General features: G+C 42.4%; 1 protein-coding gene across 2 annotated transcripts in view; it reads left to right on the top strand.

The window, feature by feature from the left end:
• Positions 1–3,201: 3,201 nt before the first annotated feature.
• LOC139463890 (uncharacterized) overlaps positions 3,202–18,752 on the top strand; it is a 29,771-nt gene continuing 14,220 nt past the window's right edge. The window contains exon 1 of one of the 2 annotated variants that reach the window (XM_071245305.1): positions 3,202–3,280. The gene's annotated coding sequence lies outside the window, so the exon portion shown is untranslated. Of the gene's footprint in view, positions 3,281–15,040; positions 15,302–18,752 lie in introns of those variants that run through there. The other variant, XM_071245304.1, reaches the window with a different exon arrangement.

Below are 18,752 nucleotides of genomic sequence, written 5' to 3'. Positions count from 1 at the left end.
AGCGCCCAGGGCGCTCTCAAAATTAGAAATAGGGGCCACTTATTTCAATATTATTTTGGTGAAAAAACAGAGTTGAAAGATAAATTTCGTGTTTTATGCTGACAGCCTGAAATGTTTATGTACGACATACATTTTTTCTAGAATTTATTGCCCATAATTAAGGGTGCATATAACACACGAGTGCGTATTGTACGCGAATAAAAAAGTCTTGTGAACATTGATCAATCGGAAGGGGTGCTAATTGGGATTTTTCACTAGCCAATATATTAGCAAATACCGCCGTGGGCGCTTATTACGTCAAATACGGTACGCGATTACTCACAGTCAGCTGTAATGTAGCTCGAATATTGCAGAGTGCGACGTTGCATTGCATATCAACGACGTGGATCGTTGCAAATGCTGGCGACAACTATTTTCTCTGGATTGACTCATTTTCTTTGATGCCATCGTACTGTTTATTTTAGTTTGTTTTGTAAGGCCGCACTCGGCAATATACCAGCGACATGGTCGCGGTCTATTTTTTGTTTTGTTTTTGTTTTTGTTTGTTTAATGCCGCACTCAGAAATATTCAACCTATGTGACGGCGATCTGTAAATAATCGAGTCTGGACCAAACAATCCAGTGATTGATATCATGAGCATCGATCCACGCAATTGGAATCCGATGACGTGCATCAACCAAGTCAGCGAGCCTGACCACCCGATCCCGTTAGTTGCCTCTTACGACAAGCGTAGTTGATTTTTATGGCAAGCACGGGTTGCTGAAGACCTATTCTACTCCGGATCTTCACGAGACTGGCAGCGGTCTAAATAATCGAGTATGGACCAGACATTCCAGTGGTTGACACCATGAGCGTCAATCCATACAATCAGGATACGATGGTATGCATCAGTCAAGTCACCGATGCAACCACCCGATCCGTTTAGTTGCCTCTTCCGACAAACATGGGTTCCCCACTGGATTTACTGTAGTGTGTCTGCATGGCGTCTAATAAAACCGTTAAGAAATGCCGCGTCATAACAAAAGGATGTTTACATATGGTACTTGTTGTTATCCTGCCTGTCGCTAAGTGGTAAAACAAGGACTGGTTGGCTCGGTGACAGTGTACTGTGTCTGGGTGGGGTAATCATTTAAACTGCCGCATGTAATCCCAGTGGGCTAGCGCTATAAACCAGGAACACGTTCCACTAAGCGATCTTAGTGCTAAGTCTGTCGTAACTTCCATACTTTATCATAGGCTTACAATCAACGTAGCACTAAGATCGCTTTGTGGAATGCAGCCCAGGACTAATACAAATGTGCTCGCACGCAACGCAACCCCCCCCCCCCCCCCCCCCCCCTCTCTCTCTCTCTCTCTATCTCACACACACACACACACGTACGTGTATGCACGTCGCTATATACATGCAATTTTATCATCCAAAACTCGCTCCCACATAGGAGATATCGCTTGGAAAGTGAAATTACATCACAATGCTTTGTAGACCATTGTGACGTCACTGGTTACCATGACGTCACAATCAAATAACATCACTAATGGCTCTGCTACTGAAGCTGTTAGCAGTACTTTTTACACTGAAAACACTGCTAATTACTGTCTACAAATTGAAAAGGTTGGAAGAACGATGTTGGATGATAAATAAAATCTCACCCTCGTGTCTTTTGATATCGTTGATAAAAGTGGCAAAAATCCTCGGCAAGCCTCGGAATTTTTCCACTTTTATCAACTCGTGTTGATATATTTGATATCAAAAGACACTCGGGTGAGATTCTCTATATCTTTAACACGACGTTAAAAACCTTTAAAACATTAACGATGTTACACAACATCGACCCGAATCTTGATGGTTACGTCCCCAATGATGACAAAACCATCCCCATAGCTACAGCACCCTTGATGTTGATTATACCGATCCCTTGTTTAATGTATAAGCAGCACAGCCTATCTCCGGTGATGTCAAGACCGGCCCAGGTGTGCTCCCAGCGGAACGCGAGTGCTGCCACATCTTCTCAACACACACATCGATATTTGTAATGTCATTACCAGACTTGAGAAGGCTTCGTTGACGAATATGGATTGTACATATGTCATAATCATTATGAAACAAGTATAGATTTGATGCAGCTATGGGCAGTTTCAAAGTTTGCTCTCAACATCTCTCCACGCTGTTTTCCGCTGAACAACCACTTGGGTTGTTTTTTATCACTAGGAGACATCTTCAGCCTTTGAAGTGTATCGTTTCACATCATTTGCACGTCTTTAGAATTCAACAATATATATTCTTTCCACTTGTCCGGGTTCTTTTCAGCCAAATTAACAGCTTGATCAATAACTAGACAGAAAAATGTTACGTGTATGTGCACGTTAAACATACGGAAGACAAATATTCTTAGAAACTTTTTACATGTATTGGACCCAGGAATAGAGATTATTTTATCTGTGTCATACTGTCATACACACGAAAGAGTTTAATTTCCCGAGCGAGAGCCCGTTTCGTAAAATCGTCACAGTAGCCAGACCATTGTCAAACTGTCTTTATTATTAGAATGACTATGACAGATAGTAATTTAAAAGAATCGGGTTGTCCTTTACGTCTTTTGAGTGTACATGTAATAGTAAAGTGTAGTGAAGAAGTAGATTATGCTATTTTAACTGTATTAAAACATATGTCCATATGACGTCAACAAAGGCCGCCTGTGACGTCATCTACTCTGACGTCATGTCAAATTACGACAACTACGGTGCCCTAATTATGAGCTAAGTAAAGTAATAATTACATGTATGCCTCGTATGCAAGGTGTGCTAGACAACTGTAGTTCACTTGTATCAGAATGTAACATCGAATTGTCACAATGCCAGGATCCGCGAGGGTGTTCGAATGCCAGATTGTCCGCCATTTCCATCCCAGGTCTTTCAGCACCATGCTACGACGTTGAATAGGCGTAACTTCAATAGTTAGAAAGCGGCGTCAAAACGACTTACGTTAGCCTGTGTGGCAGTCTGAAGGACGATATGTAACCATATTGTTAGAAATGATATGTAGATCCGGGATCAATGTCTCATCCAGCGTAATGATCGACCGAGAATCAACTGTGACAGTCGAGGTGTAACTGACGGCTTCTATATGATCATCTGCCATGCAATTCTGGGCGTTGTTGAAGACTGTTCATTGATCCAAACCTGCCTCCGTTCGGGGACGTCATGTACTACAAAGGTTGCATAACACGCACAAAAGACGTCTCACACAGATGGATGAAGGTATTGCTACGTCTCACGTAGGTGAGTGAATGTTTTACTACGTCTCACACAGGTGAGGGTATTACTACGTCCAACACAGGTGAGGGTATTACTACGTCCAACACAGGTGAGTGAAGGTATTACTAAGTCCCACACAGGTGAGGGTATTACTACGTCCAACACAGGTGAGTGAAGGTATTACTACGTCCCACACAGGCGAGTGAAGGTAGTACTACCTCTCACACTACGTCTCATATAGATGAATGTATGACTACGTCTCACACAGGTGAGTGAATGTATGACTACGTCCAACACAGGTGAGTGAAGGTATTACTTAGTCCAACACAGGTGAGTGAATGTATGACTACGTCTCACACAGGTGATTGAATGTATGACTACGTCCAACACAGGTGATTGAATGTATGACTACGTCTCACACAGGTGATTGAATGTATGACTACGTCCAACACAGGTGAGTGAATGTATGACTACGTCCAACACAGGTGATTGAATGTATGACTACGTCTCACACAGGTGAGTGAAGGTATGACTACGTCCAACACAGGTGAGTGAAGGTATGACTGCGTATCACACAGGTGAGTGAAGGTATTACTTAGTCTCTCACAGGTGAGTGAAGGTATTACTTAGTCTCTCACAGGTGAGTGAAGGTATTACTACGTCTCACACAGGTGAGTGAAGGTATTACTTAGTCTCTCACAGGTAAGTGAAGGTATTACTACGTCTCACACAGGTGAGTGAACGTATTACTTGGTCTCTCACAGGTGAGGGTATGTATAACTACGTCCCACACAGGTGAGTGAAGGTATTACTTAGTCTCTCACAGGTGAGTGAAGGTATTACTACGTCTCACACAGGTGAGTGAACGTATTACTACGTCCCACACAGGTGAGGGTATGTATGACTACGTCTCACACAGGCGAGTGAACGTATTTCTTAGTCTCTCACAGGTGAGGATATGTATTACTACGTCTCACACAGGTGAGTGAACGTATTACTTAGTCTCTCACAGGTGAGGGTATGTATGACTACGTCTCACACAGGCGAGTGAACGTATTACTTAGTCTCTCACAGGTGAGGATATGTATAACTACGTCTCACACAGGTGAGTGAAGGTATTACTACGTCTCACACAGGTGAGTGAAGGTATTACTACGTCCCACACAGGCGAGTGAAGGTATTACTACGTCTCACACAGGTGAGTGAACGTATTACTTAGTCTCTCACAGGTGAGTGAATGTATTACTACGTCCCACACAGGCGAGTGAAGGTATTACTACGTCTCACACAGGTGAGTGAACGTATTACTTAGTCTCTCACAGGTGAGGGTATGTATTACTACGTCCCACACAGGTGAGGGTATGTATGACTACGTCTCACACAGGTGAGTGAACGTATTACTTAGTCTCTCACAGGTGAGGGTATGTATTACTACGTCCCACACAGGCGAGTGAAGGTATTACTACGTCTCACACAGGTGAGTGAACGTATTACTTAGTCTCTCACAGGTGAGGGTATGTATTACTACGTCCCACACAGGTGAGGGTATGTATTACTACGTCCCACACAGGTGAGTGAACGTATTACTACGTCTCACACAGGTGAGTGAATGTATTACTACGTCTCACACAGGTGAGTGAACGTATTACTTAGTCTCTCACAGGTGAGGGTATGTATTACTACGTCTCACACAGGTGAGTGAAGGTATTACTTAGTCTCTCACAGGTGAGGGTATGTATTACTACGTCCAACACAGGTGAGTGAATGTATTACTACGTCTCACACAGGTGAGTGAAGGTATTACTACGTCTCACACAGGTGAGTGAAAGTAGTACTACCTCTCACACAGGTGAAGGTAATACTACCCCTCACACAGGTGAAGGTAGTACTACCTCTCACACAGGTGAATGTATTACTACGTCTCACACAGATGAATGTATGACTACGTCCAACACAGGTGAGTGAATGTATGACTACGTCTCACACAGGTGGGTGAAGGTAGTACTACGTCTCACACAGGTAAGTGAAGGTAGTACTACGTCTCACACAGGTAAGTGAAGGCATTACTACGTGTACGTGGATGGCTAAGATATATCTTTGTTTAAACATTGTCACGCGTGTGCACCCCCTGTAAGCCAACTACTTGGATGAAATATGAAGGTATATCTAGTACTTGTGTCGAGAATGAAAACGATGCGTGTTCATGAAGCACATGAAGCACGTTAAATATATCTTTAAGTGTAAATACATAACAACCTTCGTTCGTTGAAACCAAACTGAAACCGGTTGCAAAATCTGGTTGCACATGGATATTGATATATGCCCAAATATGGGCATTGTTGACATTTCTATGCATACGCATTAACAACATACGCCTGCAGTTGTATTTGCAAACAAAACAGCACCGACGCTCAAGATCCTTTTGAAAGAAATTCTTCAACTTATGGTAATTCAAGTGCCATGTTGTGATTACGAAGGACACCTATATGAAAATTGGAAAAGTCACATTCGCGCCGCGCTTTGAATATCGGACTGACAGTCGGTCACTCGCACTGCCGGTTTCCCGTCTGTACAATCAAAATGGTTCGGTTTCCTTGATCTATCAGCTGAATTTATATCATGTTCGTACCATTTCGGAAGAGGGAAATGTGTTCGCCAAAGACATTCAAGTTAACTGTACCACCCTATACTGAAGACGTGAAAATCAACAAACTCAAGTCTGCTTGCATGTCGGTGACAGCTTCGAACGATCGAAGGGCAAGACAAGAAAAGACAACCATGATCTAGGCCTACTCACAGCGTTTTACGCTAGAGATAGGGAATGTTATTGTTCACATTTGGGATGTTTGGGGCCACAAAATCAGAAGTCAGGCACACTTCCACGGAGTTTTCGAATGCTTTGTATCAGAACTGTTCACTTTTAGTGATCTGGTCGTGCAGTCGTGTACGTTCATTCATGAACAACGCCTCCCGTAAAAGCGCCACAAAATACGCTTCGAAGGGGACACTGATTGTACAACCGGATCATCCCAAGTAAGTCTAAATATCTGTCCAGATAGTTTAAACAGACATTTCACCACGCCTATCCTTTTACGTTAAATCAAATTGAAAGTTGCGAAAGTGGTCGGGTGCGTCACGCTCAGGGGGACCCTCGCTCTATTGATCGGTAATCGTACATTGTAAATGGGCTCGATTATATCATGTCTGTAGAAGCTCTAGGCATAACTTATATATAATGCAAACCGGATTTGATGCGTGTGACTATTTTGTTTGGTTTAATAAAAGGTTTGTAAATATCGCTCGTTCTCATGAATTTCTTCAGTTCTGCCTTGTAATCGCAAAATGAATGACGTCTCGAGATTTTTTATGTATGAAAAAAGTAGTCCCGGTGTGTCAGAGGTCACGGTTATCCAATCAAAACGAAAAAAACAAGGTCAACCTTGTACGACACACGTGTGACGTGCGGATTTAGTATCTTACCTCCTGTATCTTCACCACGTGGGTAATAAAGATGACTATTGGCTCCATGATCTAGAATAAGCTAACACCGAAGATCCTGCCATCCTGAAATTTTCTGATTATGTGGGGAGGATAGAAATATGTGGAACCACTTCGACACCTTGGGTCCAAGAACCACTAACCAAGGAGAGTGGTGGCTTGCAAGAATAAACAAAATGACAACCAACGACCCCAACATCTTCCGATTCATCAGTTTAATTCAATCAGAACAAACCATTTCTGAAGTGACAATAAGCCAACTTCATTCGGGTGGTAATGAAGACCCATAAAGAAGCATTCGTCACCACTCGCCCCTTTCCGTGACCCGCAAGAAGCTTGTCCCGGAATAACACGAGTTGGTCACGAATGATCAGTACCGCCAACTTGAACACGAACTTGGTAGTCTGAAACTGTGCCTGGTTTCTGGAACAGAATCTGTAATGGAATGTTGAGATTGTGTCTCCCATCTTGTTGAGTTGTAAATTTTTGTCGATTGTATTGTAATTGTATTAATGTTGACAATTTCATTTCTTTAAATTGTATATACAAAATGATTGTTGTTTGTTCAATATGTGTAATGTGACTGAATATGTGTGAAATACATAAATTATATTATAACTATAATGGTGTTCAGTGCTCCTCCAATGGACCAGAACCAGCCGGCACGATAATCCCCATTTTAATCCTTCTATTGTTGTAGGGATTAACACGGTAGATGAGCTAAATTCCCCTAAACAATAGTTGCCGGTACAGTGTGAACACCCCAATTCTCTCATATTTAAAATAGTGGAGATTTGCGAAATTGTCCGGTTTCCCAACCTTCCCGATGTATATGACTGTGACGGTGTAATGTCTGTGTATCTAGACGTTCCCAGTTGTCACCATCCGGGAAAAGGCGGTGGGGTAGTCACAAGGTACTGCGTGGTGAAAGCGTTCACTCGTCACACCGCATGCCTGGGTTCTATTGGGTTATTGATGCGATTTGTGAAGCTCATTTCTGGTATCCCTATCATCATCATCATCATCATCATCATCATCATCATCATCATCATCATCACCAATTAACGCACATCCATTATTAACTGTAACTGTTTTTGCATTGTTCAGTGTAGAGCAACGCTGACATGCATCTCAGGATTCAATGAATTTTAAATAGTGGCATACAAACCATCAACTCTAAGATATATATACACCGTTCGTGTAAATTGATTTATTGATTTGCCAGCATACGAAATTAATGATTATTTGTAACCTAATTAGGAGTGTTGTGTTCATAATTACACATAATTATGACCATGTTGAAAGCTTCCCACATATAGGAATAGAAGGATATAAATTTATAACATACATCTTTACGACGAATGCATTGGTTCAGAGTAATCTCCAGCTACAGAATGAACGATTTTTTTGGTCTATTTTTGTTGCTAGTGGAAATAATTGCAGGTTGTCGGGTAAGCCGTATCTAATGATAGAGTTACATACGTCAATGAAGGCTGTTGGGAGGAACACACTTATGAAGACAGGATTGGATTATCGAGTTCCACTTAAAAAAATTGTTTATAAATATAACTTTGTATTCATGAATAAATTGTGTTTATATCAAATTGGTCGTGTCACTATATGTCTGAAATAATGCCGATGTGACGTTAAATTTGAACTCATTCACTCTTTATTGTTTAAAGCGAGTTTTCAGTACAGATGCTAGTGCGTATATAAAGTAAAGGTTCTAGCATCTGTACCAAAAGCCTCTGTCGACATTGATAATAAAGCTTCCGAAATGTCACAATCTAATCTAGAGCAGCAATCTGAATACCGTATTCGACGTAATAAGCGCCCCGCTCTAAAAAGCGCCCACGGCGATATTTGCGAATATATTGGCTATTGAACAATCCCAATTAGCACCCCTTCCGATTGATCAATGTTCACAAGACTTATTTATTCGCGTATGATACGCACTCGTGTGGTAAATGCAACCTTAATTATGGGCAATTAAATTCTGGAAAAATACATCTGTCGTACATGAACACGAAATTTATCTTTCACACTGTTTTTGTTTTCAACAAAATACTATTTTAATAAGAGCCCCCTATTTCTAATTTTGAGAGCGCCCTGGGCGCTTATTACGTCGAATACAGTACTCATAATTTACCCATTGAGAATGATTCTGGGATTGCGTTTCCTTTGTATTTAATGAAGTATAAATTGATTTAAAATTGAAAAATAAAACAGTGTGAATTGCAATAAACATAATAAACATTGCTTGTCTTACTCTAGCTCAGTGGTTAAAGCGTCCTCTCGCCTCGGGAAGATGGGTTAAGGTTTTCAAAACCATGTCGACAATTACACGCTGATATCACGATTTACCTAACACAGTAAATTATTTAAACATATATCTACTAGTCAATATCATATAGATTAAGCTACTGTGAACAGGGATTTTTTACAACCGTTTTATTATTGCGAGTTTTGCGAACGAGACTCAGTCGCAAAAGTTAAAAACGCAAAAATAAGTATAAATAATACATACATACTTTATTCATTGCAACACGTCATCAAATGCTGAAATCATCAACCAGAACCATACGAAAAAATGTCGACTATCACCCGCTAATATCCTGATTTACGTATTTCTGTAAACTATTTCACATATACCTACAAGTCAGTGAAACAGGTTATACAAGGAAGACAAAAAACAACAACCAGTTGGATTACTAATATTAAACAACATCAGTTGCCCCTGGTAACCAGGGATGGTTCCTAATCATTGTATCAATTACCAGACAGGATGTCCTGGAAGAGTAAATGGAGTAAAAGAGTCCTCTGTCACGTCCAAGGGCGCAAAAATGACGTATCTATATATCTGTACGGTAGGTAATGAGTGCACCCTGCTGTGACCTCACCGAGCAGGAAGACAGGCGTGTATGTTCTCCAGCATGACGCCACTGCTTGTAACGGTACCATCCCCTTTGGAACTGTTAAGAGTGCATTGGAGACATGAAGTACCAATTAAACCATACTTTTATTTATTTTGGGTATATCCCTCCATGAAACACAAAAATGGTTCTCATATGTCTAGTGTATATTTAAGTATATCTGACCTATCTGATTATCCCTATCAACAGTTGAGTAGTATATGTATATTTATAGAATAATATCAAGGATTTATCGATTTTTTGCATTTCTAGAACCATTGTGAAAAGGGTAAAGGATGTTTCTAGCGTTGAGCAATATTCCAGCAATATCACCAGAAATGGGCTTTGTAATCAAACCCGGCCCCTCAGCGTGATGAGCGAACGAGGTGTCCACGCCGCTACCAGTGAAAAGATATGAGGACGTTTAATATACAAGTATTTTGGGAAAATATGATATACAGAGCTTTGCAAAATAAACTAATCATCAATAGTGTTTATGAAAGTAAATGGGCATCGCGTATTATTTCTATTTTGCAGACTTAAATCGGTCTTCTTCTGATATCACTAAAAGATAGCGAATGTATGTAATTCTTCCTTCAGTACAGAGCAACGGTACACTGTTTCCAGCATATGCAAATAGTCGTCATTGAACAATATATCGTGACAGTCCTGAATAATATGTCTGGTGTGACATACACAGTTTACCTAACATCTGTTTTGAATAATGTTGTGATGCTTTATGCTTTAAGTCATATTCCAGCTCTTTCTCTAAGACTGGGCACAGGGGGCACGGGTGGCCCAGTCGTCTAAGGCGCCGCGATTCGCTGTGCAGAGTTGCGTCCCTTGGGCACGTCAGAAACCTATGATTGTGGGTTTGAATCCCGGTTCGCCCCGATTATGTTTCTAGCTTTGTCAGCACCATACCCGTGCTTGTGGGTTTCACCGAAGTGGTAAACGTCTGAGACCTGCATCACTTCGGGCTTTCCTCCCACATTAAGCTGACACGCCGCGATATAACTGGAATATTGTTAAAAGCGGCGTTAAACCCAACTCACTCACTCACTGGGCACACGTTGCACCAGCATGCCAGCGAACAATTATTTTTTTTAAAAACACACACGACAAATTGAACCTGTGCCGTAATACAGTGAAGCGTACGTAATATGTCACACTCTCCGCGACATCACCGCATCGGGAGGAACATAATCAAACAGCTATTTTTTAATGTTGTCGATGGTCCGAGCGCTTCCAGTTGATACGATTCCGTTATAGTCCCGACTACTCCCGGTGTAACTGTAAAGTCACTCACAAGATCCAACGAGGAGCACGCAGGCACTACTCAAAAGAAATGTTAATCCCGGTGTGTAAGGAAAGGGAAAAATGGACTTCTAGGCCAATGCTTGGCTTGTCAGCTATTTAATCACTGTCGGATCACCTCATTATCTGTGAAGGGATGTACGAACCTTTATTAACCCTGGCCGTGTACATTGTTACACTAACGACGTGCATGCACATGTGTGTGTGGCTGCTTGTACTAGTCCGGACAAATGCCGGTTTAATAGTGTCAGCCCACTGGGGTACCATGGCGCAGTTTAACATGAACAGTGAGTGAGTATGGTTTTACGCCGCTTTTAGCAATATTCCAGTAATATCACGGCGGGGGACACCACAAATGGGCGTCACACATTGTACCCATGTCGGGAATCGAACCCGGGTCGTGACGAGCGAACGCTTTAACCACTAGGCTACCCGACCGCCCCTTAACATGAATACCCCACTCAGACACAGTATACTGACTCCGAGCCGACTAGTGCTTGTTTTATCCCTTTAACGCCGGACGCCAGGCAGGGTAACAACAAGTACAATCATTTTACTTGGTATGACGTGACCGGGGATCGAACTACCGATCTTCTCATCTCCATGGAGTCGGTTTGTAGTCTATGACAGAGACCTCTTCGACGTGTGCAATGTTTACCAAATGAATGGAATTAGGGGCACCAAATACCCAGATCGACAGATGAACGGTCGTATTTTGGTCCTAGAATGCTGTAATCTTGCTTTCTTCTCATATTCCTTAAAAAACACGAATTACAGAAACTTAAATTGATTTGGTTTTTTTTGGTTTGAATAAAGATTTGTATACGCATTCTTCATTATTCCTTACGAACAGCGATAATACAAAATCGGTTTTCTTTTAATTTCACCTAATTGTAAAACAGAATTCCCCCCACTCCATACCCCCCAACAAATTGTCAAAAGTCCAACCAGTCACATTAACCCTGAAATAAGATTTGTTAATGTTTTCTCAGCTGTCGCCATCTTGTATGGTGATATTATTCACGGGTTGGCAACCTTAACATTCAAACAATAACTGGTATTCATAAGGAAGAGAATATATTGACGTCGATTTCTTTATTATGAGGAACACAACGTTTCGGAGTATATGCTTACTCCTTCATAAAGTGAATAACTGCTATGCGGCAGAGAACATACATATGTACCTGTAAGAACAACTAAGTAATAAGATAACAAAGGTGGAAACTTAATGAGGGAAGACAACAGATAATTGGCGCTGATAGGCGATTAGCAATGGACAAAAGGAAGCCAACACTGAACTGATCACTGATTGGATATAGGCAATGGGCAAACGGGAGACCGGGTAATTAGCACTGATAGAAATAGAATGGAAATGACAATGGACAAATGGAAGCAAGCTAGATAATTAGCACCGATAAAGAGCAAAGCAATAAATCTCAAGCACTGGGCGATATATACTCCGCAACGTTGTGTTCCTCATAATAAAGAAGTTGACATCCATAAATTCTCTTATTTATGTGTATCACTACTTAATGCCTTTCAAAGACTTGTATTGATAAGCAGGAAAAAATACCCATTACGAGTGCAGAAATACCACGTTAATTCAGGAGGATAGGCATTTGTTCCAGACAACTAAACGACATTTGATCGCGAGCGCAAACCACGGACATTCGTGTTTCCGGAGAACAAGGTTCGCACTGTCGATGCCCAACGCCATGCGTCTGCGATGTCGTCACGTCTCTAAACTTAGAACATCATATTCAAAATAAGCAATACCTCATCTGAAACACACACTAGCCATTTGCAACTAACAGATGAAAAGTATTAAAACAGGTGCTTCGCTCTAAACTTCCAGTGTCAGTCTAGATATTGCCATTCGTCCCTAAACTTAGAGTGAGTATGGTTTACGCTGCTTTTAGCAATATTCCAGCAGTTTGTTCCAATGTACGAAATCGAACCAGGGTTTTCGCGTGACGAGCGAACGTTTTAACCACTACGCTACCCCACCGTCTCACTAAGCTTAGAACGTCATATATGTAAGAATATTCATACTCAATGCAAACGCACATGTGAGAACGTGTGACCATAGTCAACTGATAGATGACAAAGCTTGGCTAAAGGCCTTAAAGAGCTGTTTAGTCAACGCAGTGTGAGGAAAATGCGTGATCCTAGCCCACTGAAAGATGACAAAACATGGCCAGATGCCTTAAAGGGGTGTTTAGTCAAAGCAGTGTGAGGAGAATGCGTGATCCTAGCCCATTGATATATGACAAAGTATGGTTGATGGCCTTAAAGAATGTTTAGTCAACGCACATGTGACGAGAATGCGTGACCTAGCCGACTGATAGATGACAAAACATGGCCAGATGCCTTAAAGGGATGTTTAGTCAACGCATATGTGACTAGAATGCGTGATCCTAGCCCTTTGATCTATGACAAAGTATGGTTGATGGCCTTAAAGGGGTGTTTAGTCAAGCATATGTGACGAGAACGTGCGACCTAGCCCACTGATATATGACAAAGAATTGCTAAATGCCTTAAAGGGGTGTTTAGTCAACGCACATGTGACGAGAACGTGTGACCTAGCCCACTGATATATGACAAAGCATTGCTAAATGCCTTAAAGGGGTGTTTAGTCAAGCACATGTGACTAGAATGCGTGATCCTAGCCCATTGATATATGACAAAGCATGGCTAAATGCCTTAAAGGGGTGTTTAGTCAAGCACATGTGACTAGAATGCGTGACCTAGCCCACTGATATATGACAAAGCATTGCTAAATGCCTTAAAGGGGTGTTTAATCAAGCACATGTGACTAGAACGTGTGACCTAGCCGACTGATATATGACAAAGCATTGCTAAATGCCTTAAAGGGGTGTTTAGTCAAGCACATGTGACGAGAACGTGTGACCTAGCCCACTGATATATGACAAAGCATGGCTAAATGCCTTAAAGCGGTGTTTAGTCAAGCACATGTGACGAGAACGTGCGACCTAGCCCACTGGTAGATGACAAAGCATGGCTAGAGGCCTTAAAGCGGTGTTTAGTCAAGCACATGTGACGAGAACGTGTGACTTAGCCCACTGATATATGACAAAGCATGGCTAAATGCCTTAAAGCGGTGTTTAGTCAAGCACATGTGACGAGAACGTGTGACCTAGCCCACTGGTAGATGACAAAGCATGGCTAGAGGCCTTAAAGGGGTGCTACAGTCCATGACATACCGCCTATTTCCAGTCTAAATGTCGAAGTTATAAAAAGTCACATGTGTGAAACAGATAGTGTGTGGTCTTTGTATACTGCTTGACACACAAAGACAGAATTTAATGGCTTCACTGTACCGACTGCAAATCGACCCATGCGCTGTCCCTCCTCAAACATATGTATCATCAACGTCAGTGAGTGGGCGGTTCAATACGCGGTGTCATCACTTGTGTATTATCTGATTGACGACCCCTTTGATCTCGCCTAACAAAGACAGAAGGCGTTATAGATTGTTAACTTCAGACATTCCAAGATCTGTCGTAACCCATCCAAACACGTTAACGACATATGATCTGCATAAACAGGTATGCTCTCTCTCTCCTCTCTCTTCTTACTCTGGACCGCCTCCGTGGTCAAGAGGTAGACCGTCCGCCCGGAGTGCGGAAGGTCCGGGGTTCGAAACCAGGCCGCGTCACACCAAAAGACGTTAAAAAGATGGTACTTGTTCAGCATTAAGGTGCTAAAACAAGGACTGTTCGGCTCGGAGTCAGTATACTGTGTCTGAGAGGGGTATTCATGTTAAACTGCGGCATGGTATCTCAGTGGGTTAGCACTATCAATCGGCATCAGTCCAGACTAGTTCAAGCAGCCACACACACAAACACAGGTGCATGCACGTCGCTATATCAGTGCAATAATCTTGGACGCGACGTTAAACCCCATTTAACCTCACCTTCTTACTCAAATATAAACGACAAACCATGACCATTAGCAATATCTACCTCGAGCCCATTGTACGTTTACGACTCAATCATATGCAGGTACTCAAGTCGTGTTATAGAACCCGTCAATATGCCGCGCCGTCTGTGCATAACACATCCAATACAACCAGACCCGCATTGTGTAGTGACACCAGGCAACTGACAGTGGTTGTTTGCAATCAGGTTTTCTCGATATGCTTGGATTACCCAAGTCCCGACACCTTTTCATAATTGACGACTAAGGCCCCGAAAGACGCCGCCCCGTGACGGCAGGTATTTCAAGTTGGGAGTCGAATATGTCGGAGTGATATAGATGCTGTTCCAGTTTTCCATGTGGATATTGACTTTTGAAGGTAGGTGTATTCGACATGTGTAAACTCAGTCTTGGGTTACTGCATTATGATCGATAGGAGACTACTGTTCATATTATTATGTATCATACTGTCGTGTGATATATAGTTATAAGGTGACTCCTTCACAAACACGTTTCAGTTCGCGGCGTAGGTATGTATGACATTGCTATAGACGCGTTAAAAAATTCACCGTGTTAAATTATACTCTAGAATATGGCAGTTGACGCTATTGAAAGTTTATACTAATGTACGTTAATGTGTTTTGATAATGGCCTTTTTGGGTCAATATACCATCAAAGATTTGAGTCAGATTTGTCAGTTTATATATATATATATATGTGTGTGTGTGGAACTTTTAACTGTCAAAAGAACCTCTAACATGACTCTAACATGATATTGCTCTCTCCCTCTCTCGCCCTCCTCACTTTCTCCCTTCTTTTCTCACCCTCCCTCTCTCCCTCCCTTACTCCCATTACTCTCTTTCTTCTCTCTCCCTTCCCCACTCTCCCTCTCTCCCTTCTCTTCTTATTCCCCTCACTCCCTCCCTACCTTTCTCTCTCTCTTCTCTCTCTCCCCAACACACTCTCTCCCTTACTCTCATCTCCCTCTCTCACTCTCCCCGCTCTCCCTCTCTCCATTCTCTTCTTATCCCGCTCTCTCTCCCTCCCTTACTCCCTCTCTTCTCCCCCCCCCCCCCCCCCCGACACCATCTCTCCCTTACTCTCCCTCCCCGCTCTCTCTCGCCGTCTCCCTTCTCTTCCCACCCTCAGTCTCTCTCCCTCCTTTACTATCACTCTCCCCCCCACCCCTCTCTCTCCCTCTCTCACTTCTCTTCTCTCTCCCCCCTTTACTATCACTCCCCTCCTCCACTCATCCACCCCCTCTCTCTCCCTCTCCCTCTCTCCATTCTCTTCTTATCCCGCTCCCTCTCCCTCCCTTACTCCCTCTCTTCTCTACCCCCCCGACACCATCTCTCCCTTACTCTCCCTCCCCGCTCTCTCTCGCCCTCTCCCTTCTCTTCCCACCCTCAGTCCCTCTCCCTCCTTTACTATCACTCTCCTCCTCCACTCATCCACCCCCTCTCTCTCCCTCTTACTCTCTCTTCTCTCTCCCTCTACCTCCCCGCTCTCTCTCTTGCCCTCTCCCTCTCTCCCTTTCCCTCCCCGCTCTCTCTCGCCCTCTCCCTCTTCTCTTCTCTCTCCCCTTTACTATCATTCTCCTCCTCCACTCATCCACCCCTTCTCTCTTCTCTCTCTCCCTCCCCTCTCTCTCTCGCCCTCTCTCACTTCTCTTCTCTCTCCCTCCCCGCTTTCTCTCGCCCTCTCCCTCTTCTCTCCTCTCTCCTCCCTTTACTATCATTCTCCTCCTCCACTCATCCACCCCCTCTCTCTCTCTTCTCTCTCCCTCTTACTCCCTCTTCTCTCTCCCTTTCCCTCCCCGCTCTCTCTCGCCCTCTCCCTCTTCTCTTCTCTCTCCCTCCTTTACTATCATTCTCCTCCTCCACTCATCCACCCCTCTCTCTCCCTCTTACTCTCTCTTCTGTCTCCCTCTCCCTCCCCGCTCTCTCTCGCCCTCTCCTTCTCTCACTTCTCTTCTCTCTCCCCCTTTTACTATCACCCCCCCCCTCACCCATCTGCCCTCTCTCCCTCTTACTCTCGCTCTCTTCTCCACCCCCCTCTAATTTCTTTTTTCCCATCCGTCTCCCCCTCTCTTCTCTCCGCTCTTCTCCCCACCTCCTCTCTCCTCGCTCCCCCCTCTCTCTAGCATCCTCCCATTAGTTAACAGGGCTTAAATAGAATAATCCACAACATCAGATTGCTTAGAGTGTCTTGGTATGTGTACTGATTCTTCATTCTTGTACGTAATATTGTAAACTTTCTCTGTGTATGCCTGCCCTACCCTACCAAAGACTTGTACACAGATAACCGCAAAGTTAAAGTTTTAAATCAAATTATATTAAAAAACTAAAACCATATAAAACATTACAAAATCAACCGAGAGGTACAGTTTCACTTGCCCCTCATTTAATGTTAAATATTATAATTGGATTTTTATACTGAACCCCCCAAAAATAAAAGATCATGAATATTTTGGGAATTTTTTAATGAAATTGTGCGCTCAATCTTCACTTTAAAACATATACCCAAAAATATTCATCATCCATAACTCTTTTGTTCAGTATATATTGTGACAGACGCCGCTAGCTATATTTTCGATGTCAATATCAGAGTATAATCGATGTTTTTACCATATTTATAAATACCCACAAAATGCCATTATTGATAAACTTGTTATGTTACGAAACATTTATCAAAAATCGAAGAGAATATTTACGTAATACAAACTATTCTCAGCAAAAAGTTTATTTTTAGATTTCATGTGGGAAAGATCGAACTATCTTATACACATATATCAGCGTGATAAACGTTGTCGATGACATGATGTCGGTGTTATATCCGCTGTATAACAAATATAACGCGGCGATCGGATCTACAGACAGCACTGACTAGAAAACAGCCGGTATTTAGGAAAATAACAGCTTGTATTTCGTTCCGCAAATTGGGCCTCAGGGCTTTTAATACTTTTACAGTTTTTCTGTTACATGCTTACTGGTATATCTCTCTCTCTCTCTCTCTCTCTCTCTCTCTCTCTCTCTCTCTCTCTCACACACACACACACACACTGGTGATAATGCTGAAATACGGCTAAAAGCGGCATAAAACCATACTCACTCACTCACTCCCCCCTTTTCAGCTCCAGGAAATTTAGAGACTTAGGGTTCCTGAATACTCGAGTTTTCCTTTATAGAAGTATTTGCCTTTTAAACTTCTACACCAATGTATTTCGAGGACTGTATGCTAGTATAGCTGTTTACATTGTGTGGTTTAGATTCGGAAAAGAACCAAGTTATATCAAAATATTTGATTTTTCAACTTTGTACATCACTATCCCACATGACACACTTAAGGAAAAACTTCATTTCTTGATCCATATGAAATTTGTTGCTAAACGTGGTGGCCATAGATATAGTCACATACATGTACCTATCTTAAGGGGTTCAGGAGAATTTGAAAAAAAGAAGCAAATGCCATCTGTGGTTTGCTGAGATATAAATATGTGAAATGTGGAACTTCCTCATTGATAACATCTATGTAACAGTTTTGGGTAAGACATTTAGGCAAGAAGCAGGCATCCCCAGAGGCACCAACTGTGCCCCCCTTCTTGCTAATCTGTTTCTGTATGCATATGAATCGGAATTTCTGCCCGGATTGGCAAAGTCAAAACAAGGTAATTTGGCCAAGAATTTTAATTAAATACTAAGGGTTGGTTGGGCGGTTGGTTTGTTGTTTTACGCCGCACTCAGCAATATTCCAGCTAGGTGACGGCGGTCTGTAAATAATCGAGTCTGGACCAGACAATCCGGTGAATGATATCATGAGCATTGATCCAC

The sequence above is a fragment of the Haliotis cracherodii genome, unplaced genomic scaffold (genome assembly GCF_022045235.1).
Source record: "Haliotis cracherodii isolate W230 unplaced genomic scaffold, xgHalCrac1.p SCAF_16, whole genome shotgun sequence".
Taxonomy (NCBI): Eukaryota; Metazoa; Mollusca; class Gastropoda; order Lepetellida; family Haliotidae; genus Haliotis; species Haliotis cracherodii.
This window is presented reverse-complemented; position numbering and strand designations above follow the sequence as displayed.